Source organism: Alligator mississippiensis, chromosome 6 (genome assembly GCF_030867095.1).
Source record: "Alligator mississippiensis isolate rAllMis1 chromosome 6, rAllMis1, whole genome shotgun sequence".
NCBI classification, from domain to species: Eukaryota; Metazoa; Chordata; order Crocodylia; family Alligatoridae; genus Alligator; species Alligator mississippiensis.
Genome location: NC_081829.1, coordinates 55,278,523 through 55,305,729, shown reverse-complemented (window position 1 = coordinate 55,305,729; position 27,207 = coordinate 55,278,523). Strand labels below are relative to the sequence as shown.

Sequence of the window (27,207 nt, the reverse complement as noted above, 5' to 3'; positions counted from 1 at the left end):
GGTGTCCCTCAGGCTGGTCAGCATAGTAAAGTTATGAGGTGAACTTTTCACTTCATGTTAAAAGATGACCTACTTAGGGATGAGTACGCCTAGCAACAGCTGAGGGGGCATGAAAAATGTAATCACCCCATGAGACGAGGTGAGTGCTGACTGGTGAAGGATACTGAATGGCAGATTAAATTAAAGAAGATTGTACATGAGGAGAGGCGCAACCATGTGCATGGGACAGAACAGGTGAGGACCATGGTGGTCAAGACTAGCCCTGTGCGACTAGGGAAGTATTTGATTCAGATTCAGATTTGGCCTGTTCAGAGAACAGTGATTCGATTTGGAGATTTGGATCACTGTCCTGAATCGATTCGGATGAATCGGCTTCCGAAGATTCGGCACCAATCTGGTGATTCAGATTGGCTAGGGAGAGGCAGGCACGGCCAGGCAGCTCCTCCAGCTGTGTCTCCCTCTCTTCAGGCAGAGGGAGCCGCAGGAGAAGCCCCCATGGCTGCCCTGCCCAGCCCAGTCCTGGCACTTCAAAAAAAAAAAAAAAAAAAAAGCCCCACGCATTGGCTATAGGGCTCTGGGACCTCCTGGCAGAGCCCCTCCATGCAGCCTCCACTCCCCGATCGCCACCCCCTGCCAGATCCCGCCCCAACGGCTCCCCCCCAACACCCAGCCCCAGCTTCCCAGTAATTTAAAAAACAAACGCAAAAAAACCTCGCACTCACTGGCAGTAGCAGCAGCGATGAGGGCTCTGGGGGACACGTGGCTGAACCCTCCCCCCCCCCCGACCCCACTCCCTGATCTCCCCTCGCCCAGCCCCAGCAATTAAAAAAAACAAAACCCTGCACTCACCAGCTCTGGCAGTGGGGATTGGGGGCTCGTGGCAGATGCTCCCCGCACAGTGTGGGGCAGTGGGGATCACCACACCCACGCAACAGCTGCCCCATGGCAGGGGCAGCTCCATGTGTCACCTGGAGTCAGCAGTGCTCAGCCCCAGGGGCTCCAGCTCCCAGGCAGCACGCAGCGACCTGCCAAGCCATGCTACACCTGCGCCATGGGGCAGCTGCTGTGTGGGTTCCAGGTGGGGGGGGGGGGTGATCTGCCATGTGCCCTGTGCTGCATTTGGGGGGGGGGGGGTGCTCTGCCATGAGCCCTCAGAGGCTGCTGCAGCCAGTGAGTGCAGGACTTTTTTAAGTGCCGGGACTAGGCTGGGCCAGGCAAGGGATGGGGCTGGGCAGGGCAGCCGTGGGGGCTTCTCCCATGGCTCCCCCAGCTGTGCCTGCCTCTGCCCCGGCAGGGTGGGGGAGCTGTTGGGGCTCTGCCCTGCTGCCACTTGCCCAGCTGGCATGGGGGGGTGGGGGGGGCACAACGCAGGCACAGCTCGCTCCGGGCGGCAACACAGCATAGCCCCTGCTTCTAGTGCTGCTGTGCCCACATCCCTCCGCCCCCTCCCAGAGTAAAATGCCTCCCTAACCTGGCCAGGCAGCTTGTCCCAGCCCCAATCCCTCTCTCCCCCATGCCTCATCCCTCCCCGCTCCTCCAGCCCCAACAGACTTAACAGCTGGAGGCAGCTGTCAGCTGCCTGTTTAGTATATGGTCAAATCTCCAAATTTGGCCAAAACTTTTCTAAACCTTTTCTGAATTGATTCAGATGCTTCAAATCAATTTGGAGCTTTTACTTAGTCTCTCGATTTGATTCAGATTCAGCCCCTGAATCAGGCTGAATCTCCTCCAAATTGAATCAGCTACTGAAACCCCCCAAAATTCATTGTAGCCCCCATCCCAACACCACCCACCCCAAGCACAGCCCTAGTCAAGACCTAATCTGAGCATTGGATTTGAATTACCAGTTGTTGCAGGCTCGAATGAGACTCAAATGACTCAGTGAGTTTGAATCTTGTGCTTGTGCTTGTGTTTTGGGTGAGGGCCTAGGAGGCCAATATCCCTTGTATATGAAGGATTAGCCAGTGTTGAGAGAGTGATTTTGTGTGAATGGCGTGGTTCCCAGCGTGAGCAAGACCACCAGTGAGAGACCCCTTATTGCTCTTTACCAACACCTAGCCTGAGCATTGGTACTGTTGTTGGTCTTTCATATTGTATTGGGGTTTATAATGTTCCTTTTATTATTGGATCTCATTTGTCATTTACCTGTTGGTTGTTGTTGTCCAATATATTGTTGATTAACCCTTCTCATTGTTATGTGTGTTTATTGCCAATTAATTATTTAGCACTGAGTGGGGCCAGGCTGCAGGTCCATGTTCAGTGGGAGTAGACTCCTCTACCCCCCCCATTTTTTTTTAATTGGACACTAATTAGCCAACAATACAAGTTTTAAAGACATTAATTTAAAGGCATTTTTGTAGTCACTTTAAACATTTACAGTAATTTTATATTTTTACAAAATAAATATGGAACAAAACTGTACAAGAAAAGAAAATTGAACATTCATGACTGGAGTCAACTGCAGCAAGGAATTTTGCATGAGCATCGTTTCAGTCCCTGCATTTTTTTTTTATGCCTTCAGTGTTTTCCAGGTAATGTCATAGTTTATTCAATCCATTCAAAATAGCCAAATTTTTAGATACAAGACTTTGCATTCTAAAAATAACACAGTGTACTTAGTTTCTAGTACCATAAAGTAATGCCATATGGTACCATATTAATAGAAATCAAAATGAATTATTTCTAATTGAACAGTGATAACTAAATTAACGTAGTCTACTGAGATTTCAAACTGTGCGGGCCAGGTCAGGCCCCAGGCCCTTTCGTCGCTCTGCACGCGGGCTGTGGCCGGCAGCCCAGGCAGACTGGGTCGGAGAGGGCGGGCGCCGAGCTAGAATTAGGCACAGACACGTAACGGTTGATTTTAAGATTGTTTACTTACACCGAGATGGTCGCAGTGCAGGCTGAGAACTTGCTTGAGTTGCGGTTACAAACAGAAAACACGAACAATCATGTGGAGTTTGCTAGGCTCCACGCAGACAGAACTCCGGATGTCCAGGACAAGCGCGCATAAAACTTGTCGATACGTCTTATAGAAGGTTCCGTTCGAAGACAGGAAGAGGTGGGCGGTGGATCAGGCCGCCAAACCCCTCTGAGCAACACACAGGGTTTCTATTACCCTGCCGCGCACACCCAGAGTCCCCACGAGATGGTTGCGGAGTCCTCTTCGGCCTGGGCAGAAACCGCTCAAGCGTCTTATACGGCTAGCAGGCCAATCACTAGCCGCCACGTGTGAATAATTTAGCACTAGCCAATTGCAGGGCACAAATTTGCATACGACGAGCGGGAACTCTTTGCACTGTGCATTTCTGTGTTGCAAAGAAAATGCACGCTGCAAAGACAGCTGCAAAGTGGCGGGAACACTCTCCCTTGCACGCGGGTTCTCTGTGCAGCAGAACTCCTCCGTGCAGTGAAGTTGTAAACCCACGGGGATAATTCTTAGTGCCGAAGCGCACACAAAAAATCAGACCTTTGGGTCATGACATCCCCCCTTGCTGAAGGCACAATAGAATTATACTTCAAACCTATCATCCGGGTTATTAACAGCTCTGTCAATGGTTCGTGAAACTAAACGAGCAAAAACAAAATCAGTTAACAATAAAAGTTCGTCCTCAAGGGATCGAATCAAATAGCAGCCGGCACACACACATATACATAAAATCATATTCATAACAAAAAACTGGACGATCATGATTTCAGTAAGCGTCATGGTGGAATCGCGCGTCAGGCCTTCGTTCCTTTCAGTGATGTTGTCCCTCTCGGGGCCTCTCTCCACCACGCACTCCGAATCCCTGATCTGTAAAAGAACTCTCTTAAAATGGTTATTCACTACTATTTACAAAATCACACAGGACCGCACGATAATGCAGTCGATTAAACATCATCACTATTAAATACAGATATGTAAACACGATTCTATACTGGACAGCTCTCTCTCTTTTCACGCTCAGCAACTCGACGAAATCGTCGAGGAGTTGTCATCGCCTTCTTCTAGATAGTGAAAACCTAACTCGTAGGCTAGCTGCCATTGTCCCACGTCTCCCAAAATCCGAAGCTGTCGCTTATTAAGTCCAGAACGCTGCAGGAGGAATCCAAACATGTATCACTCCTCTTGCGTTCTCTGGCGTAATACTGGACGTTTGGATTCACGGTGTTTCATGTTCTGAGCCTCAGTCGGGCGTTGACATTCCCGATCACTGGACAGTCTTGGCTCCATGAGGATGCGCAGTCTTGACAACTGATGAAGGAGACTACTCACTGGATGATCAACCATTGGGTTAAGCACAATTCGCAAAACCACGATGTTTCTTTGCCCGTAGACTTTAAGACAACTGTCTATGCTGTCGAGAGTCACCAGAACGGTTCCAGGGTCTCGCAGGTGACGATGAGGCCATGGTCGCATTCGTTGGAGTGGTGTTAGTCCCAACGTGCATTCTCTTGGGTTCCAGGCGCAATACGAAACTCCGATAACAGCCAGTACAAGCTGTTCTGCACCGGTGTGCTCTGGTCATCCGTCATGCCATGCGTGGGCCTTCTGTTCGATCACTCCTGCCACAAGCGCTGGAATTGGAATAGGCCAGTGGACGCTAAACGCCACCATGTCGATGTCGGTGACATATCCCCTACTCCATGAAGCTTGTCTCACCAAGAAGCTTGTTTCTTCCTGGTCCAGGAGGTCGGACCCAAGTTCCATGACCAGACGTCCCAACCACACACCCAGAGTTTCTTCGGATCGGATCCTGGATTCTCTACACAAATTCTGCGGTTCAGCTCTGGAACGAGCGTAATAGGTAGTAGCATGAACTGCACCCTGCAGACCGATGACTGGGCTGCTTGATATTGCAGGCTGATTAATTTTTTTGCGAGTTGTCATTGCTGTTGCTGTTTCTGTCGGAGCTGTAGTCATTGTTACAGTGGGGGTTGTTGTTGTTTCAGGCAGGAGGGGCGGATGCACTCCTCCGCTTGACTCCCCCTCCCGTCGGCAGAGGGGCATGGTCGGCAGAATCGACGCTGCGTCGCTGGGCGGAGTTACCGGCCGAACCCTCGCGGGCTCTTCCGAAGCTCCATCCCTCTCTTCCGGCTCCTCCACGCGGTCTTCCCTCTGCTCGGCGCCATCTTGTCGGGGCAGTTTAAGATCCCCTCTCTCAGCCGCTTCTCTGACCGCCCGAACGGCCATACGCAGCTGGGTTTTCAAGTTTTATTCATTAGGTCTGTCATCGTTTGAAAAGTTGCATTTAATTCTCCCCCCTTGTCACTCTGTAGGACCACTCTCTCATCTACGGCGCGGTCCTCCGTCTCCGGGTTTTCGCGGCGCTCAGACGGATGATCGCGACTCCTCAGTCTAGGCACCACCATGCAAGGGGAGAACCAGCCGATCAGCATCGGCTCTCCCATCTCCTGGGCACACCGTGAACAACGGACACACTCCTGGGTGGGGGTCGGGCTTACTGCGCTCGCCGGGTTGACTTCAGCGAGGGTTACAGCATCGAGGGGCCTATACAGGACCCGCTCATCACCCATGATACACCCGAACGCCGCGGGGTGAAGATATATTTCTTTCCCTTCTAGGGCTCCGACTTCGGAAGCTCCTTCTTCTCCCTTTAGCGAAAGGTGTCCCCGGACACATCTCCTGCCCGTTCCACCCGCCTGGTGGTACGCGATGTGCGCCTCCAGTTCTGCGACGCTTGCTACGCTGCGTCTCCCACTTCTCCAAGGGCAGTTCTCAACTAATTCTAACTCTAGCGAGCCCTCTCCTGATCCCATCCTCGTCGCCATGTGTGGGCTGGGTCAGGCCCCGGGCCCTTTCGTCGCTCTGCACGCGGGCTGTGGCCAGCAGCCCAGGCAGGCCGGGTCGGAGAGGGCAGGCACCGAGCTAGAATTAGGCACAGACACGTAACGGTTGATTTTAAGATTGTTTACTTACACCGAGATGGTCACGGTGCAGGCTGAGAACTTGTTTGAGTTGTGGTTACAAACAGAAAACACGAACAATCATGTGGAGTTTGCTAGGCTCCACGCAGACAGAACTCCGGATGTCCAGGACAAGCGCGCATAAAACTCGTCGATATGTCTTATAGAAGATTCCGTTCGAAGACGGGAAGAGGTGGGCGGTGGATCAGGCCGCCAAACTCCTCTGAGCAACACACAGGGTTTCTATTACCCTGCCGCGCACACCCAGAGTCCCCACGAGATGGTTGCGGAGTCCTCTTCGGCCTGGGCGGAAACCGCTCAAGCGTCTTATACGGCTAGCAGGCCAATCACTAGCCGCCACGTGTGAATAATTTAGCACTAGCCAATTGCAGGGCACAAATTTGCATACGACGAGTGGGAACTCTTTGCACTGTGCATTTCTGTGTTGCAAAGAAAATGCACCCTGCAAAGACAGCTGCAAAGTGGCGGGAACACTCTCCCTTGCACGCGGGTTCTCTGTGCAGCAGAACTCCACCGTGCAATGAAGCTGTAAACCCACGGGGATAATTCTTAGTGCCAAAGCACACACAAAAAATCAGACCTTTGGGTCATGACACAAACTATCCACATTTGATTAATGCACCACAAATCTGTCCCTGATAAAGCAAAATGCTCACTGACTTGAATAGAATAATAGAAAATTAGGGTTGGAAGGGATCTCAGAAGATCATCTAGTCCAAACCCCTGCTGAAAGCAAGACCTTCCCCAACTAGGTCATCTCAGACAAGGCTTTGTCTAGTCGGATCTTAAGAACCTCCAAGGATGGAGATTCCACAACCTCTCTGGGTAACCCATTCCAGTGTTTTACTATCCTCCTAGTGAGAACGTTTTTCCTAATATCTTACTTAAATAGAACAGGACTTTTGCTGGACTGAAAAGTAGGATTTGGTTCTCTGCATAACTAGCTTTTCAAAATGGCAATGGATATCTATTATGAAAAGAAGAGTTTTCTTTAAGTGCCCTTTCCTGGCAAAGATTAGGAATCATTACAGGACTCTGATGTTACTAAGAGATGGGTGATGTTTCTCTGCAAAGAATGGAAATAAATTGGCAAAATTTTAGTTTAATTATTCATGCTTCTGGAAATTTCACATCTCTATGAAATCCTTTGACTGATTTTCATCCCCACAAGTGATCATGTGAGTAGCAAACTTGTTTCACATAATTTTTTGCTTTAGGTGAATTTGTGAAAAAATTTCAAAAGCAGGTCCCTAAATGGGTATGCAACACAGTAATGAAACGAGCACATCACTGATGTTTTGAGTTCTTACCTTGGAGAGTCAATTCCACTGTCTCCTGTAATGCTATGATTTTCTGTTCCTTCTAAGTTACTTGTTTCTTGTCAGACGCACTGTCCTAAAACTGTAGTATGCATACTACTAAAAATCTGTTCTTTTATTTCAATTTTTTTAAATTTCTTTGGTTTGCAGGCCCAGTGTCCGGCATGCTGATTTTTCTCCCATTTCATTGCTAGAGTTCTTCAAAGTTTCAGCATCTGAGTCAAGGTCAGTAGTGTTACTGACGTCAAACATACTGACATCAACAATATCTGAAGCCCCTATAGGCTCCATGAGGTCCACTTGCTCTTCTGTTTTTTTGTAAGCAAACTGAGGCATCTGGCTGTAGAAACAATTTTGTCTTATGAAATTCTTTTTCTGGCACTCTTCTGAGCTATCCAGTGACCCAGCAAGACTGTGGCATTTGTTTGTGTCATGCTCGCAAGAATCAGATTTATTGACATCGGTATCATACTCAGTTGGATCAGTATTAACACTCCAGTTTTCCAAAGATGCTTCAGTTCCCATTTTTTGCAGTATCTTATTCCTTTCTCCTCCATCTGAAGCCACCTGGCTTTGTTGCAGCTGACAAGGGTTGGTGTTCTCATCAAAATAATTATCATGATATAGTGAACTAAAAGGGTTGTCATAATCTGCATTCTGATATAGAGTTTGGTGTCAAGTAAATGCTTCATTTTCTGGCTTAACAGATTCTGACCATTTAGTACTGTTATTTTTAAACATGAACTCATTCTTTTTCAGTTTTTTTTCCTGCAATTCACACCATTTTCAGGCTGTTTAAACTGGTTAGCATCAGGTGGATCATTAAAAAGTCTGAAGTTGTGAAACTTCTGACATTTGATCTAGTAACTCACAGACAAGATCAACTTTGTCACAGTGATGAGTATCTTTCAAGCATAGTGGATACTTTATTGCTTCCTTAAACACAACCATATCTTCATTGTAAAAAGGAAGGGATTTTTGAACATCACTATTTCTGTTTGCCTCTGTATAGACATTATATTGGGAAATTGAGGGAAAAATATTTGCTCTACAGCCCTTACATTCATCGTCTATTTGTAATGTACTGCATTGTGGATAGCTTGGGTATTCATTTAAATGATTTTTGTTCAGATAGAGAGAAGTATTGTTAATGTGGAATAATTTGTTTTGCTTGGCTTGGTTATCGTGCTTTTCAGCTACTGGTTGTTTGGCTTCAGGGTCAGAACTTCTTGGGGGATCCCGAGGCCTCGGCATTTGAAAATTCTGTTCTTGCTTTCGAGTCCGGGACTTTAACTGACTGTTTTTCTGACTTTTATGCCACTTCGTATAAAGGTTCTCTCTACATGCCAGACCTGGAAAAGGATTAGAAATTTGTTTTTTTTTATATATAAAAACAGGATTTGTTTGGTGCCTCCTCATTTGCAACATAGGATGACAGATGTTCCACACATTTTTCCACCTTCTCATTTTCTGATGCAAGCTCACTGATTTGAGAGACTCTCCGGGTTTTGCTACTTTAATTTCCTTTGCTCGAGTTAATTCTACTGTGATGCTTTGCTGTTTTATTTTGCTTCATGTGAGCACATACTTTTGAAATGTGCTTTTGTCTGACTGGCAACTTTTCAGTTGAGGTGTTTACTAATGTATTTTTTTTTCCGGTTCCTCAAATTTTTGCATTAATACGGTGTGTTTAATTAAATTATCAACCATCAGCAGAGGATTAACATGCTTGATGATTTCATGTTCAATATCACGTGAAATATTGTCTAAACTATCTTCATCCCTAACTGGCCATTCTTTAGGTGGAAACTGGGCTGAAAAAGTGGGAGTACTCCTTTTTAGGTTTCTCTTTTTAAGAAGTGCTACGCCTAAAAAGACCAAGGCCAAACTTTTTACATTTAACTTTTTCTTTCACTGAAGTTAAGGACTTGATTGTGTCACAGGAATGAATATCAGCTGATGTAGAGACAGATTGACTCCAAAGTGGAAGTTTAATTTCAAAGCCTTTTTGACCTCTTCCCTTAGGTTCATGGTTCATTAGTTGCTGATCTCTTTGTTCACTGAATGTAGTCTGATCAGGGAAACAATGACAGGATCTACAGTGGGTCATGGTAGGAACATTTTCTTTTGTTAGGTCAGCACAGCTGTCTGTGCTTACAAGGTATGTGACAGGTGGCAGAGAAGAGCAGTTATCCTCTGACAGGACCTTTTTCTCATGCCTTATGGCATTATCAGTGACAAAGTAAGTGTGGGGTGTCACTATGAAGTATCCCTCTCCAGTTTGATAGATCTTCCTTTCCTTAATTAACATTCCAGGAGTATTATATAGAATTTCTTGTGAGGGAATGGCTATGCCTACATCAATAAAAAATGAAATATTTATATTCTTTAGCAGAAATGTTACATATGCATGTATGAATCAATGAAAATTAGATGCAAAACAATCATTTACAATTATATAGCAGAAGTCAATTTGCAGAAATAATTAGTAAGAGTATCAGCTGCTTATCAGCAACATTTTCCCTAGCACTGCATTCAGACAACATTCCCTAAAACAACAATAGCTGCTTAGAAGCAACATTGCACCAGGGCACCAATCTACTATATAACAAATCTGGAAGTGACTGAGGCATGCAAATACCATATGGATTACACTGAATGCTTTAAAATGGCTTCTAAGACCACTCTGACACTAGAAATTTTAGTAGCACAAACTTAGTTCTAACACAAACTGAGTTCAAACATTTAACATCATGTAAAGAGCTGTCAAATCTTTGAAGACACAAAGTCACTCTTTTTAGCTTCATAAACCAAAACCACAACTCAGTATAATCTGTTACCAGAAAAATTAACCCACAATAAAACCCTGTGACCATATACGCAACACAGGGATCACAGCTATAAGCAAAACTTCAAAGATGAAGAATTCTTAACAGAAGTCAGTATATCTCCTGCTCCAAATACAGAATTATCCAAAATTTCCTTTCATTGATTAGGCTCTTTGTGCCTGAAAGCTTGTCTAACTGCTCTCCCAATTATACAGCTGGTCCAATAAAAAGATACCCCCATAAAAGCTTTGTTTCTTGTATAGTTTCTGGACCATCACAAGACACTTTCACTAGTTAGTCTTGAAAGCTGGTTCTGTGGGCAGTCCAGTAGAGGGCAGCAATCACAAATTCTATAAAATAGGGGACAATGGCAAAGATGCACTAACCCCATACCTTGGAAATCATCAATGAGTAACACAAAGGCTAGACAAGAATTCATCTTCAGCAACCTAATGGGGGAATAATACATCAAAGGGAGAAAGAAAAGGGTCTACCACACTTTGTTCAGTTGCCTGTGTTAAAATGTTAATCCATTAAAGATGGAATAAACAAACACAAAAGCACCAAGCCATCTGCAGGTTGAATAAATAATACCTGTCTTCCAGGACCATAGGTAAAGGGGCCATCCATTCCTGTTCGTAACATGCTAAAACTTCCCTATTTTCAGCATGTTGCTATAGTGTTCTATTAAATATTGAACAAAACCAACTAAACACTATAGCAACATGCTGAAAATAGGGAAGTTTTAGCATGTTACGAACAGGAATGGATGGCCCCTCTACCTATAGTCCTGGAAGACCGGTACAACTTGCAGATAGCTTGGTGTTTTGTTCTTGTTTGTTCCATCTTTAATGGATTAACTTTTTACACAGGCAACTGAGGATGTTTCAATTGTACTAGACATGATAAGTTTTTATAACACACATAAATAATCACACAAGAAAGACCTCCTTTGCTCATGGTATGAGCCAACCAATAACCATTGGCAGGTGCCGTTCATTTTGGGCAGGCTATGCTACAATGGTTCATAACAGCAATATTTACATCTTCCTCTGAAACATCTGATACTGGTTTGTCAAAGCAGGAAAACCCTGGTTACAATTGCTACAGGGAGTTAGCTTGCTGCAATCTATTTCTATCAAAACTTCTTAAATCATGGGCTGGTGTCTCTGATATGCTAATGAAAACTAGACCGATTGCCAGTTTTCACAATCTTCATATCTCTGCAGTTCTACTTTGTGAGAAAGAAAGTTCTAGTTAGCACCATTTTACTACCAGCATTTAGAACAGTAGTTCTCAACTAGGGTGCTGGGGCATCCTGGGGTGCCATAAGAACTTGCTAGAGGTGCTGCAATTTCATCGTCGTCACAGTGGGGGAACTGCTCTGCGCGTCTCTTTTCAGGAGGTGCCTGGGAGCCAAACTGAGAAGCTGATGTAGGAAAAGCTGTACTTGTCTGAGTTACATTATGTGGGCAGGCATGCTGTCTTTGCTGTGGCTCTTTTCAGTTCAGCTCTGATATGCCTCCTGAAAACAGAAGCACACAGGACAGCAGCATTTATCTTCAGGGAGAGGTATTTAGCTCCCAACAGCTTCTGAAAAGAGGCACATGGGACAGTTCCATCTGCCCTGTATGCCTCTGTTTCTGGGAGATACTGTGCAGGGACCAGGAGGGATTGTGCAGCAAGAGCGCGTACTCCTGCCATAGCCACTTCCTGACCTGGCTCTGAGGATAGCAAGTGAAATAGTTCCAGCCAGGGTAGCAATGGGCTGAATATATTTATCTATTCAATTAATAACATTCTAATTAGTAATATAATCATAACATTTATAACATTCATAATATATTTATACTCTTTTTTATATAGTGTACCACTGAATTTTGAAAAGTTTTGGAGGGGTGCCTTGCGTCTATCGAGGTGCACAGCCATTGATTTAGAGTGCCATTTCCATCTGAGCTAAGGTTCTACTGGAGTTCTCAGGACACATTTTAAGATTATGCCAGATTCTAGCCCAATTTGTGGCATCAACCTTTCATTTTTTTATTACCAGAAACAAGATGAAGATCTGCTTAACAGACAGAGGAGCACTCAGGGTCAAAAGCAAAAACCAAGCAACTGTCCACTCTGGAATCCTAGAATAGAACTTTAGAGATTGTTCTCTTAATGAAATGCTCATACCCATGGGATTTCAGGGGAAATTGGTGTACGCCCCCCATCAGAAGTGCAATATTAAAGTGCAAAGAGCAAAATGATTCAGAATGAGTAGTTCTAGAATCTCCTTTTAAGGAAGAAGATTTTGACCATTAAACCTGGACTTCAACCCGTTCTTATCTGTGACTGAAGACCATGAATACAGATTCTTTACCATACCATACCCATAATAGTTCAAATATAATGTTTTGATCTTTCTGAGGGGATGACTGTAAGCTTTTCACTCTTCAATTAGGACCCCAACGTATTTATACACGTTTGGGCTTCTCTGAATACTTCATTCAGTTTCTAACTTCACTCTTTCACCTTAGTGGAGAAGTTGTATATATTTTGGGCAATTTGCTAAAAGAAATGCGTATTTTCTCCAACCTGCCCACCCCTACCATAGTGTTTTACAGTATACGTTTGCAAGCTGATTTGTGAGACTTCATAGGAGAGATTTTAAACAGGCTACAAAGAAAGTAACATTTGCCATATTGTAGATTTACAAAGAGATTGCCTGTATTTGTATATGTAACTTCCTTCCTGATTACCTGTTCCACTGCGTCTTCCATATCAGTGTTTCTCAACCCATGGTATACATACACCTGGGGGTATATGAGACACGGGCAGGGGGTATGTGGGTGCTGTGTTTTGAGTTTGCCATGCACAGCTGCACCACCCACACTTCCCAGCCTTTGCCTCTTCCCACTCCTTTTCAGTGGATCATTATGCTCCTCCAAGCCAGTTGTTTAACGTTTCGGTTTCATTTCCCTCTGTATTTTTAGAATAGGACATTACTACTTAGTTTCCTGGCCGGGAGACAGAGGGCAAGCAGACAGGAACCCAAAGACTAGAATTTTGCAATGTATTTATTAAAGCAATTTGAACGGGAAAAATAAGACATACCAGAATACTTTTTTTCTATGTAAATTGTACAATTCATAAGCAGCAAGTATTTAGCAATTTGGACAACAACTTGCTAGTCACTTACACTTGGGAAGCAGTGTGACCTAATCAGTCATGGGAATTAACTAGTTAAAAAGTTAAAGAAATGGCTAATTTTTAACTTTAACTTTTTTGTAAAACTAGTTAACGTTTAAAAAAAAAAAAAAGATTAAGTATAAGTTAAAATTAAAATTGAAATCTGGCTTTCCCAGAGTTTTTCCAGATATAGCCACTCTCTGCGACTTACATGGAATGATATTTCTTTATTGAAACTCTAGAAGTTCTTGTTTGAGAGACAGAGAGTAGTGCACCCTCCTATGAGATAGTCTCTTAAGAACTACAAGTCCCAGAGTTCCTTAGTTCATGCTGGCATTTTCTGTGCATTTGCAGAAGTCAACAGGGCAGCCAGTTGGCAGCAGGAGAAGGAACAAGCCCAAGCAGGCAGAGACATTTATCCCAGTAGAAGTGGGAACAAGTAGTGAGGGTGAAGTAGATGACGACTTTAATTTTAATGAAGATCAGAACCAGCAGCCCAGGGACCAAGAAGCTGAGCATTCCTTCTCATCTGTGAGAAAACTTATCTGAGATGCCACCTACTATGAAAAAACTATTAATCTGTTATAACACAAGCATCCCCTCATCTGCCCATGTAAAGCAATTGTTCAGTAGTGGGGGCTTAGTTTTGCAATACAGAAGAGGAAAATTGTCAGATGTAAATTTTGAAATTCAGCTTTTGCTGAAGTTCAATAAGCATGTTTAAACCGTTTCTGCTATGCAACTGAACATTCTCTCCCATTTAAGTCTAATTTTGATTTTCAGACACTTTAATTATTTCTAATCCAGATGTATTTCATACCTTTTTGTTTCCTTTTGAGCAATAAAAATTGCAAACAGCTTTCATTTGTCACCTGGCTATGAATACCTCCTTTCTGTTATTCGGTATGCCTATATGATGCATTGACTTTTACAAAGTACTTCACATGGAGAGGGTGAGAAGGATCTAACATTACATAGGTATTGATAAATTGTTATTCTGAAAACTGCATGACAAGTATAACATTGTTTTCAGGTAAAGCAGGGTGAATTCTGAGTAAATAGTGTGCTTCTGTGGGCTTATGGAAAAGAAACCCACTCATTGCATTTGAAAATTAGAAATGATGCTAAGAGGCAATTCACTGTGTTTCATGCATTTCTCACACATCAACTTAACTTTTAACTAGTTACTCTCTTTTCAACTTACCTTTAACTAGTTGAAAGTGGAAATATTTAACTTTTAACTTAAGTTAATTTTAAAGGCTGCTAACTTTCAACTAGTTACATTTTCAGAAACGTTTCCCATGACTGGACCTAATAGACAAGAATACCTGAGGAAGACTTGGGACACTTGAGCTCTCTTCACTGCTCTGCTATTTCTGGGCAAGTCGTTTCTCTATCTGCAAAGGGCTTCAAAGTTTATTAACAGAATATGCAACAGGAGTTGTATTATCATTATACAACTTCACTCTCATTTTTACCAGTGTAGATTTAAATAGCCACAACTCAGATTTGTTAAGTATTATTAATTTTTCAGGCCAATCAGCAGCAGATGAAGAACACAACTTTGGAATTCCTGATTTGTGTATTCAGACCCTAGTTACTATGCTCTTAGAGTACAGAAAGAATACATACATACATACACTCTTTCAACAGACATGACAAAACATTTATACAAAATCAGATTTCTTAGCCCTTTACAAGATTGTCCAACATTATCCAAACAATGTTTGTTGTAGTGATGACAGCCTGAAAATCTTCCACAGTTCCACAATTCTGTTAAGAAGTCTGACTGTGTCACATCTTTCAGCAAAATGGCATAAAAAGTCACAAGAGCTGTCACTTACACTACTAAGTTGTACTAAAAACTTACATGAAGGTTTAGACCTCACTTTGCAATCATGAATGCATATTGTGTGTTTTGGTTCACACAGTAGCATTACTTGGGTACCAACTGTTAAGCACCTGAATGAACATTTACAGGATTGCAGCCTTGATGAGAAAGGTGAGTCTTGTACTGAAATACTTACTAAGCTGCAAATTAGCCAATACAGCCCCCCGTTTCTTAAGTCCTTAGCCTCAACTCCCCCATCTGTAAATTGTGGTCCACAAAATTCCCCTTTGGTCCCCTCTATCCTCCAGGGATAAGGCCAAAGACCTTAAATATCTTTCTAATTTTGTAGTGATGAATGCTATAGAAATGCTCAGGGGTGTAGGTTTTAGCCGTGTTGGTCTAAGGACATAGGCAGACAAGATTCCTTGGGTGAATCTGATATCTTTTATTAGACCAACTTAAATAGTTGGAAAACAATTAATAAGCAAGCTTTCAGGTTCAAAAACCCTTCATCAGGCTAAGGAAGTTTCAGCAGTTGGTGTGCGCTCTTCCTGGATGGAATTAAAAGTAAAGAAGCCAGCAGGGAGTCAGTTGTCAGGCAGATAATGTATCAAAAATCCAATGTCTATATTTAGTACATGATTTTTAGTATCCAGGAGGTTGATGTAGTGGAGTTCATAGGCTCATCTCTGGGAAGTGTTGTGTAAGTTTCCTTTGAGAATCAGGACTGAGAGATTGGAGAGAGAGTGGTTTTCTCATGAGAAATGTGCCCCCACCGGTAATTGGGTATTTCTGTCTTTGACAGATTTCCGGTGTGCGTTCATTCTGGTGCGCAGTTGTTGTTTGGTCTCTCCTACATATTTTCTATCAGAGCATTTGGTGCATTGGATGAGGTATATTATATTTCTGGAAGTGCAGCTGTAAGATCTGGGAATGCTGATGGCTATGTGGTAGGGTGTAGTAATAGTGGGGGTGGTGGAGATGTGTTGGCTGGTTTTGCATTTCTTGTCATGGCACAGTCTGGATCCTTTTGGTGTGTTCTGGGCTTGAGGAAGTTTGCTTCTGGTGATGAGGTTAGTGCTTGTCTGAAGGCTAGGATGAATGGCTCTGGGAAGATCTTTTTAAGAAGCCTCTGACTTCTTTTCATTCCATCCAGGAAGAGCACACACCAACTGCAGAAACTTCCTTAGCCTGACGAAGGGTTTTTGAACCCGAAAGCTTGCTTAATAACTATTCTCCAACTATTTGGGTTGGTCTAATAAAAGATACCAGATTCACCCAAGGAACCTTGTCTGCCCATAGAAATGCTCATATATTAATATACTCCCTACATATTGATCCCCATATACTTTCCCCATTCGATAAGCAGCTATGGTGTTGGTTTGGAGTTAGGTTATGAACCACACGTTATTTCTCAAAATTAAAAAGTATGTTTCCAATTAGACAAATTATTCCTGTTGTCTCCTGGTGTGCAGTGTACAGAACTAAACAATAATAAAACAAATCCCCTGAGCATCATAAACTGCCCTGACAAAGCAACAGCAGAGCCTCCTTGGGTGCCTTTTGAGGCACAGAGCTGATTCTAGCACCAGCATTGTATTTCCTTCTCTGGAAGCAAATTACTACTTTACATACAAAGTTTTGCATAGACTGGGTTAAGCAATAATTCAGGTTCAACTTAATTGTAACTAGATAGACCATGTATCATCATTATCATCACACCATTACATGGGTGACCATGTAAATCTGACCTTTATCATACTGTGGGCAAAACACCCCAACCAAACACAGTATTTCTCCTAAGTAAACAGAATAATCAGTTGCACTTTGAAGAACTTAATTGCCTTTAACATTTCTCTTACAACTAGCCACAGTTATGTTCAGTGAAAGCTATTTAGAAAGGTTCCCGAGTACTGTTTCCTCAATGATGTTGCTAAGATACTAGCTGCAGATTTATAAATCGTTGCAAGCTTCCTTTGTGTGGGAGAGAAGAATAAGACTTCAGTATACACCTTTGTGAATAGCTGGCCATTTCAGGTTCTCACCGTAGGTAAGCCATTGGGATTCAGAATTCTTCTTGCAACTTACTTTTGTGGGTGTGTTCTGGGTTGCGTTTGCCAATTTTACAATAGCTCCTCTATGAAAGACAGAGCTCATGCAAGAAAAAAGAGGGAGGGGGCAATAAAACGAGGTGTCAAATGTGGCAATTACCCATTACTTTTACTCATTTTGACCAAGACTATGGTCAAAACTGGTTTTAACTCGCTGAGACTGGTTTTCTTCAAGCCAATATTCCATAAACTTCTATAACAGTTGTGAATGTTGTTGGGCAATTTACTTGTTCTTCCTGCACTCGCCTGCCACAACCTGGATGTAATAAGAAAAGGAAGGATATCGGTAAATTGTTAAAGCCTGTGATCAATGAATACCACCTAGGTGTTACACGTTCAAATTAAACATTTCTTTTCTCTAAAGTAAAAGGTTTGGTAACAGTAGCCTTGCCGAATACTCCACTGGCGAAGGCAGTTGATTTACAATAGAAAAAAAATCCTCAAGCTGAAACTTTTAATAAAACTTTGTTTAAACTAATCAAGACCGCTAATTGCCTTATTAGCTTTACGCCATCCCCACGTCTTTCAGTCTCCGCCCGTGGTTTGTGTCGGGAGCGGCTCCCTGCAGCTGCCACCCGATTCTTCTGCTTATTTCTTAACCAGTCATTGTCCCCATGAGGTCGGAGCTTATCTGGGCACTATTTCCCCGTATATTGTCCCCAAAGCTCTCCTTCTTGTTCTGGCTCTTCTGCCGAGCTTGTTCCCGCCGCCTCTGTATCCCTCCCGACATGCCACAACAGCGCTCGTCGTCCTCTCACCATTCGTCGGGACTCTGACCTGTTGGATGTCCAGGCAGTCCCGTGTTCCCAAGGTCCTTTCCACATTTGCCTCTCTCTCTCTCGGGTCTCAGTTAGCCCCTGGTTCCTCCTCTGGTGCCCGAAGGCACCTTGTAAGTATCCCACTGCCGGTTTTATCCCCTGTTTTCACAGGCTAATCCTTCACCCGCTCTTCAGGTGTGTAATCATTTCCACCTGACTGGGTGCACGCGAAGGTCATTCCTCCCTATGTTAGTTAGCTCAAGTAACAGGGCTCCTGCTAGAGTCCCTGTTACAACAGTAATCATAAGAAATCAGAGTACTGTCTAACAAAATTAAAGTTATGGATGAAGAACTCTGCAATAACCAAGCAGCAGCAAAACATCACAACTTTTTTTTAGATGATACAGTTGTGCCTCATTTCATGAATGTTCTAGGGACTGACATAGATCTAACTCTGCGAAGCTGACTGTTAGTCAAGAGGTTCAGAAATATTTTCAAAAGCACCATGTAGCAAGAGGTCAGCCTTAACAACTGCAAGGGTCTGTTATGCCCCAACTGTCAAGAAAAGCCAGGTGGAACAGACAACTGATATCTTTTTAATCTTTTCTGAAAAAAAAATTTTCACGAAAATTTAAATATTCCAGGGGTGTCAAATTTACTTGGTCCCTGAGCCAAATCTCGACTGCAGGGCTCCTCTCAGGCCAGATTCAACTTGAGCCATAGGGGTAGTCACTGTGGCCCTCACAGAAGCAGGTTAATCAATGGTGAGCGATCCAGGGGCAAGGGGTAGGTGACACCAGTGGGTTTGGGGGAAGCGTCCAAGGGTGGCAACAGCAGCAAGGCCAAGCTTGTCACCAGTAGCCATGGCCAGCAGGGCCAAGGGCCCCAAATTCTGTGCCAACTTCTGGTGGCCTGCCAGTGGCCCAGAGGGCCAGATGCAACCTGCAGGCTAGATTTTTGAAACCCCCTGACTTAGTCAAAATGATCAATAATATACAGCTGTACCAAGAGGCAATGCCTCAGGTTCAGCAACTACAACGAATAGGAGTTGCTCTTGGCCAGTTTCTGAACAAGCATGCCACAACTGCACATATAAACATGAGTGGCTACTTCTAATATATGCCAAAGTTCTGAAAACATGCAAGGTTTATCAATTCTACATCAAATGACTGTGCGACTCCAACTAGCTGCTTTATGCACAATACACGTAGGTGAAGTACAGACAGCAATACAAGGATGCTCCCAGGCAGCACCTGGGACAAAGTGGAAGTGGCAACTTCGGTTGCCACCACATTCACAATTGCAAAGGCATGACTACCAACAGCAACCACTTTTTTTCAGCCACCTCCCCACTGCCAAGTCAGCACCCAGGGCAGTTGCCTAGTAAGCCTATATATTAGTTTATGCTATTCTTTAGGCAGAACTGATTTTTTTTTCATCGTGGCTAACATGCACAGACAACTTTATCTCCTTTTGACATGTTTTGATTTTAAAATGTTCCTACCTAGACCTAAAGGATACACATTTAAAAAATATCCTGTATATGGTTTGAATTTGTAATGACACACTTTTTTCTAAGTAGGCCAACCTCTGACACGATATATTTTTTTTAAAAGCCAGTGGCCAAAACTCAATTAACAACTAGGACAGTAGCTTAAACCTATAGTTAAACACAGTGATCAAACTGTCCAACCCTGCAGTTAGCTTTCAATAACGTACCTCACTGCCTCAACACACCTACCCTGTGAAAGGATATATCCCCAAAAATCATACTTTAAAACTGTGCAGCAAACAAGCTATTTCAGACTAATATTTTTAAAGGAAAAAAAATGAATAAAAATTGCAAACCACTTCAATCATGAGAAATCTGGCATATGTATAAAATATAGTTCACAATTCAATATAACAAACAATGCATATTATTTAAATATACACTATGTAGCTGTCCTAGCTTTGAAATAACACACACACTTTCATGAAAACATTGTTTAAACAAGTATGGGGAAAAAAAAAAAAAAAAAAAGAAGCACAAAAATGTTGAAATATTTCCCATTAAGAATTGTTGGATTTATTTCCTGTACAGGAAACCCTTGCCATTTGTGGCAGATACATTCTAGGGATCCCCGCGAATGGGGAAATCCGCAAATACATTAATGAGTGGTGGTGGGAGCGCGGAAGCAGCAAGCACAGAGCTCCCACAGACGCCATCGGCGCTGGGGGGGGGTATGGCGAGAGCATGCAGGGAGAGAGCTTGCATTCAAATATTCGCACTGTGAATATTCAAAGCCGTGAATGGTGAGGGTTTCCTGTACACAAAGAGATACTGAGAATGCATTTTAAATGCGGAATCCCCAATTTACATAAATATAAAGGATGGAATTTTTTTGTGTGTGTGTTAAAAGTTGTTTCTTCATTTTTTGATTGTGTTATGCTTTGGGCCCAATTTTGCACAACTTGCGTCCATGGTAGCTCTGTCATTCAGCTCAAGAGAATCACACTTAATCCCTTTCTCATCAAGAGTTTATACCAGATTTGCTCTTTTACAAGATTAGAAAGGGTTACCTTCTACATAATTCTATATTATACACGAAACACCTAATCGTGCCGATTGCTTAAATATAGCATAAATTCTATATTCCATGGAGCAACTTTTACAAAAGCTTGTTTACAGACTGTGAACTAGGCATTTTGCTAGTGCTCATGTATTATTGACTTTCAAATGGTTTAAACAGGCTACCCAAACCCAGTTAATTACCTGGATACATGAAACCTGAGAATACCCTTTTGAAACATGCATTGAATCACAATGTGGGAAAGTCATCTGTAATACAAGGATTAGATAACAAAAACTCAAGAAACAGAAGAGCCTCCAGATACTCCTTACTGCTACAAAAGGATTTTCTTTTCCATCCCACCTTTGTAACTTGAGACCTACTGGCTTTTCTTGTTATTTAGCAGGAACAGCATTTTTAATATTTATTTTTATTAAAAAGTTAATGTCCGAATTTAAGTCTTGGTATAAACCCCCCACCCACCCTGCACTCTGCACCCACTGACTTACAATTCCCTCCACAGCTGGCATTGGCCATTCCCGGGGCTGCTGAAGCAGGGGCTGGGGTGAGTGGGAACAAGCGGAGTCCCAGGGGATGTGGGGCACAGCGCAGCACATTAATTTAGCATAAAGTTAGTACCTCCAATTTACCTCACATGGGAGGTACTAACTTTAATGCACATTAGAAAAGGCACATTAACACACATGTAGATGCATCCAGTTAGATTTAACCAAAAGTAATCATCCGATTATTACAGTAAACTAAAGCAAAGCTTTCCACAGGTTTCACACATCTAAATTACAGCCTTACTCTGTTTGCCATGCAAGGGGCCCAGTTTAGGCTTTGCATAAGAAGGCACAGCTCCATATGCAAAGTTTCTCTCTTTCCATAAGCTAAACATCTGCAAATTCACAACACAACATTTTTAATGGATAAGAATATTAGGAAACTTTTTAAAAGGGAAAGAAAAACACAAAACAATATTGATAAAGAATGAGTCTAGAAAATTAGCCAAATTAAACAATAAAAACATTAAAAAATTAAGTAAATAAAAAATTACCGATACCTGAAATGTGATATGAATTTAAAAGAAGGTGCATTTCAAAGGCAGACTGGAGATCATGTGAAGTGTGTTTAATGTTTATTCAATAAATATGAGAAGTATTCTCTGACAAATAAGAAACAGCTTGTGCCACACCTTTTGTTTTATCTACTTTAGAATAGAAAAATTTAAGTGAACTCATGGTTGAAGTAGCATCTTAGCAATGCTGACTGAGTATCTGTACACATGTACTTCTTGTCAATCTAAGCTAAAACAGAAGGTTCTTAATTAAACAAACATATTTCAACATCTTCTGTTCATTAGAAAAACAAATGCTTCCAAATCATCACCATATCCAAACAAGAGTCTCTCATTTAAATCTTTTCATAACCATTCAATAAGCAGTGACTTAGTGTTTGCTGTATTTTTAGTATTACATTTTTTCCACAGTTGCCAGCAGTTCCCAAAAGGACAGCTCCAACTGCAGATGTTAAACATTTGAGAAATCTGGCCAGAAAAGTACACCTTCTAGAACACACCACCAGTTCCCATAAAATTCTTACTTTAATGATTGTGCATATGTGATCAATAGCAATGAAATCCTGTTTAGTTTGATTACAAGCACCTGGACTGCATACGTATAGCAGAAACATAGCAAAATCCTAGAAGAGCATTAACATGATCCAAGGTCCACTAAAACCTTTGGAACTCTTTCCAGTGAGTTTTGGATTGGGCCCTAAAAAAAAATTATGATTTACATACCAAATCATTTAATACAGCATGATCAAAGTAAGAAAAGTGGAACGGAACTGCGTTATATTTAAACACATATTTCTAACCTTCAGGTAGATCAGTGTGTTGAACATTTCCTTAAGTCTGCATACAGCAAGGAGTAACTCATTTAAATGCTTGAAAAATAGTATAGAACTGCTTTTAAATGCCTAAGTCTTGAATAAAGCATATGGATAGGTAAGGGCATTTTAAAGGAAAAACACAAAGCATGTTTGCCTGAATGTTCACCTGCTAAGATGACAGGTGCTCAGGGTTCTGTGTTCCACCTACAACACCTGCCTCATCATTCGTAAGTAAAACAGCATCAACATTTCTGACCATGCTGTGCTTCTACAGCTACCAACTTCATTAACAGCTGCAGAAAAAAACACACCCATAAATAAAAGGCACTTGAAGGCAATTATTTTTCACATATTTTAGCATAGGCTAAAATATTAGATATATTAAATATTAGATATTTACTCTTATGATGTTTAAGGTAACCAGCCTTGTTAATAGCCGAGAAGAAAACCTTCACAATTTTTTTAACCACTTTGAGGGCATTTGGAGGCTTAATTGTTCAAAAGAAATACAATTAAGAAGCTTAACTGCACACAACAAACTCATTTATATACACCCAACATATTACAAGTAACTCCCCATTCAAGCTTGTGATGAAGCAGAAGGATACGGCTGACCAAACTACTGAGGGAGAGGAGCAGCGTGCATGAGAGAACAAGCTATCACATATTCACTTACACCACTAGCCAACTTTCTGCAGATAATATCATATAATATATTACAGGAATATGTTCTATATTTGCCCTGTACTGGAACTATACTTCTGCACTGGCATTCTCCATCCCTACTGTTCTACCTTCATCCTGTTCTCAGCCCCATCTTCATTAAGAAGTTTGTATCTCTCTAAGGGCTCTTCCACACCAAAGTAGCCATAAGAAACTGAAGGATTACTCTAATTCAGTGGCTGTAGGGTGTGGAGGGGGAAGGTGGCTGGAGGTGTGTGGGTGCATGTGTGTGCATGAAGCAGCAAGCAGGGCTTCCCCCAGAGGTGTGCCAGTGTGTGTATGGGTACAGTATTTGTGGGTTGTGTAATTGTGTGAGGGAGGGTGTGGCTGTGGGGCTTGCAAGGGAGGGTATGTGGGGTGTGCATGGGAGCCCCCCTGCACACTCCCCTGAGATGGTCAGCACTCACCTCTGGCCTGCAAGAGTGCAGAGCCTGCACACCCTGTGACACCTCCCTACCACTGCCAACGGCATGCAGCCCCATTGTGCCCTGTGCACACTCCGGCCAGCCATGGCACATCCTGCTGCCCCTGGGCCAGCTCCTTCGGGCTGCTACTGCTGCCCCCAGCCCTCCAGTAGTGGTGGATCAGCACACGCAGCCCCAATCCTGCACCGGCTCTGGGCTTGCCTGTCTAGGCTAAGCAGCAGCAGCATCATCGCTGGGCTGAACCCATTGCTTGGCTCTTGGGCAAAGCAGCTGTCCTCTTCGCCACTGTGAGGCAGTTATTGGTGTGGCCACCCGGAGCTCACGCCAGGCTGCAGTACAGCTCCGCCACCACTGCCTCTGGGCTGCCCTACAGCTGCTCTGCACTGCCACCACTGCCTCATAGGGCAGCCCAGGGGCAACAGAGATGCAAGGCAGCCCTTTGTGGGTTCCAGGCAGCTGAATCAGGAAGCGCCGGCGAGGAGGAGGGGCTGCTTTTCCTCCTGTGCTGAGCACCAATTTGTCCAGCGCTGCCACTGCAGGTGCGTGGAGCACAGCAACAGCTAGGCAGGAGCACAGGGCCTGTGCCAGAGCCAGTGAGGCCCAGAGTAGGGTGGCAGGAGCGCAGGGCATAGGCCACTAGGGATTCTATGAAGCCAGGCCGGACTGTGTCAGCAGGGAGAGTGGGGAGCCGGCCCAGGCCCCATGCTCCTACTGCCCTGCCCTGGGCCCTCCGCACTGGCACAGACAACATGCTCCTGCCCAGCTGCCACTGCACTCTGCACACCCACTCGTTGCCCCTTCCCCCCCAACCTGCCTGCAGCCATTTCCTAGCTTTCCTGCCTGAGGCTGCTGCCGCTCCTTTCCACCCCCGCCAGTCGCTCCAGCGACCACAGCAGCCAGCCTGGCCTGATCCTGATGACTGCCGCAATCGCCCGCGGTCCTTCCCTGCCTCCTTCCCCCCACATCTTATCTGAATTTCCCTCTGGAGGAGGAAGGCTGGAACAGCCCCAAGGTCCCAGGTGAAAAGCCTCTGCCAGGAACAGGCTTCCAGCTGGGGATAAGGGAGGGTGGGGTGAGGTGGGACAGGGCAAAGCTGGCTTTGCTTCTGCAGCAGCTTGGTCCTGCCAACAGCTTCCCCCTACTTTTCCTGGCTCCTGTGACAGATAAATATTACATTTTCTAAATTTTTTAGGGGCCCCGTGGACCAGATATAATGGCCCGGCAGGCTGGATCCGGCCTGCAGGCCATATTATGCCAGCCCCTGAACTAGGTAATACTACTAGATGTTTTTAGGTGCTTATCAGTAGGTGACACAAAGAATGATTCATTATGCAAGCATCACAGATAAAGTTCAGGTGAAAAAGTCCTTTCAGGTTTTTTTTTAGATCAGTTCCAAATGCTCCCAAATCTACATCCCATTTCACATTTGCCTTGATGATTAGCATGCTACCCTGGCATCTAGAGAAAGACTAGTGATCTACATCTGGGGATACTCTGAGTAAAACAACCCAAAATAATGTCTTGTATTAAAGTAAAATAAAATTAAACAAAACAAAACCAGTTAGGGTTGACAGTCTATCAATTTCTGTGTCCATCTGGGGATCAAGCCGTGGTTGTGGACATGCCCAAAAGTGTCTCAATCACTTGACATTTATCCCAGCTAGTGCATAGCACTTGTTACTCCTTTGGAGAAGAAAATTGAAAAGTATATTCCAAACACAATGTTCACTTTCAACACACAACTGCAGCTCATGGATTCTTGGCATGCATGCAGGAACCAAGGAGCAGAGGGTGTTCCCTGCAACACAAGATGCACAAAGCTCAGGGATAACATCCTATGGCCACTGAACCTGACCTACTTTCCAAGCAACAGCTCTCTAAATGCTCCTGAGTAGAAAACTGAAGATATGTATGATAGTATATAGGCATAGTGAAAAAAATGCACTTTTATCCAAGAACAGATATATTTGTAGAAAACAAATCTCAGATCATTCACATTATACTTTAAACTACATCCAGAAGAAAATTAATTACACAAATAATTTTGGTGGGGGGAAGGGAGGGGATTAGAGGATGGAGGGAAATAATGATGGAGGTGGTTTGGAGCCTGCAGTGAGGGGAAAGGGGATGGAAATATGGACAAGCAGAATGGTTGATAGGGGGCTCAGAACTGGAAAGCAGTATCAATGAGTTTGCTAGCATTTTCCCCTTTGGTGTGTGCACACCAAGTTCTGTGCAGTCTTAACTCTTCCAGAGGCCCTCCCCAACTCCTCAATGTGAGTGCCAGGTTTTTGGAGGCCCTGTTTTTTTCTGGAGGGGTCTGCTCCCCTTTGTGTGCGATGAAAAGGAGCAGAGAATTCCAAGTCCTTCTTTGTGCTCCACATGCGAGCCAAGATCTGGGGCAGGGGCTGAATTCTGATTCCCTAGGCCAGTCAGCATCTGCTGCTGAAGCCCTGACTCTATGCTCGGGGATGTGAGAACAGATACAAATGGAGTGCGCACAGAAAACACAGGGCTGAAACCAGCAGCAAGAGTGAAAAATGGCCACACAGGCTCCAGAAGGGAAAGTGAGAACACCCACCAGGATGAATGGAGGACTTTACTGTAAAAAGTAAAAGTAGGCGAGACCTGTGTTCTTCACCATGGGATGTTCTCATTCACCTGAAATCACTTCACACCTTATTGAGCACCCTATGGTGAAAATGGATTCATACAGCCCCTTTCTTCCATCTTCCCTAAAACGTTCCCCCTTTTCAGGTTTAACCTCTGCCAGAAAAGACAGCTACCTCTTCCTTCATTAGGAGTCTGTGCAAGAAGACAAAGCAATGAGGAAACTAGGCCATGAGCAAGAAACAGTGTTACTACTACCTCTCCAGTATGTAGAGGACTCAATAGTATCTTTACAGAAAGAGTCTATGAGAATTTGTGATACATGGTCTGAAAAAAAATCTCACAAGCCTAGATGAAATCTTAATTGGCTGAGTTCTACAGCTATAGGGGTGACTACAGTGTACCGGAGACATAAGAAAATGGTTTCTTAGAAATATCTATGCATAAGCAACCATCAAGCATAGATAACCAGGAAAATATGCAGTATATAACTCAACAGAGCATTCTGTAATTTTATGCAATTTCAATGCGTTTTTCTAGCTCAGAAAGTCATAATATATCAAAAGTAGTCATCTGAAAGAGTCTGGTACTAGACTAGAGATGTTGCAAGTTAAAAATCAGGTTATGAAATAAAGCCTTGAGAAGCAAAACAGGTTTAAATTGTAGGTTTTATTATTTTTAAATGGGGTGAGTTCCTTCAATTAGTTTCCCTTGCCTCTTCCCCCATTTAGCCACCTGCTTCAGTTGGAAATGTAAGTTGTGATACTTCCAGGTCAATTATATTCTGTAGGTTCATTATGACCTATAGTCCAAGTAACAAAATACGTGACAAGGCATAATAAAAAACAAGTAAAATCCATTTTATTCATCATCATTTGTTCCAAAATGTTTTTCTGAACTTTTCATCTCTACTGGTCATTTGCTGATTCCCAACTGTTGGGCTTTATTCTTCCATTATCAATAGTCTAAATAAAAGAAAGCACAAGTCAGCTACATTATACAGCTGCCTACAATACTGGTATCTCTGTAGCCTTACTCCCCTGTGGGTG

General features: G+C 43.3%; 1 long non-coding RNA gene across 2 annotated transcripts in view; it reads right to left on the bottom strand.

The window, feature by feature from the left end:
* Positions 1 to 15,604: 15,604 nt before the first annotated feature.
* The window catches only part of LOC132251172 (uncharacterized), a 34,827-nt gene continuing 23,224 nt past the window's right edge, over positions 15,605 to 27,207 (bottom strand). Inside the window, exon 3 of one of the 2 annotated variants that reach the window (XR_009463046.1) lies at positions 15,605 to 17,450. This is a non-coding gene — a long non-coding RNA (uncharacterized LOC132251172). Of the gene's footprint in view, positions 17,451 to 26,830; positions 27,124 to 27,207 lie in introns of those variants that run through there. The other variant, XR_009463047.1, reaches the window with a different exon arrangement.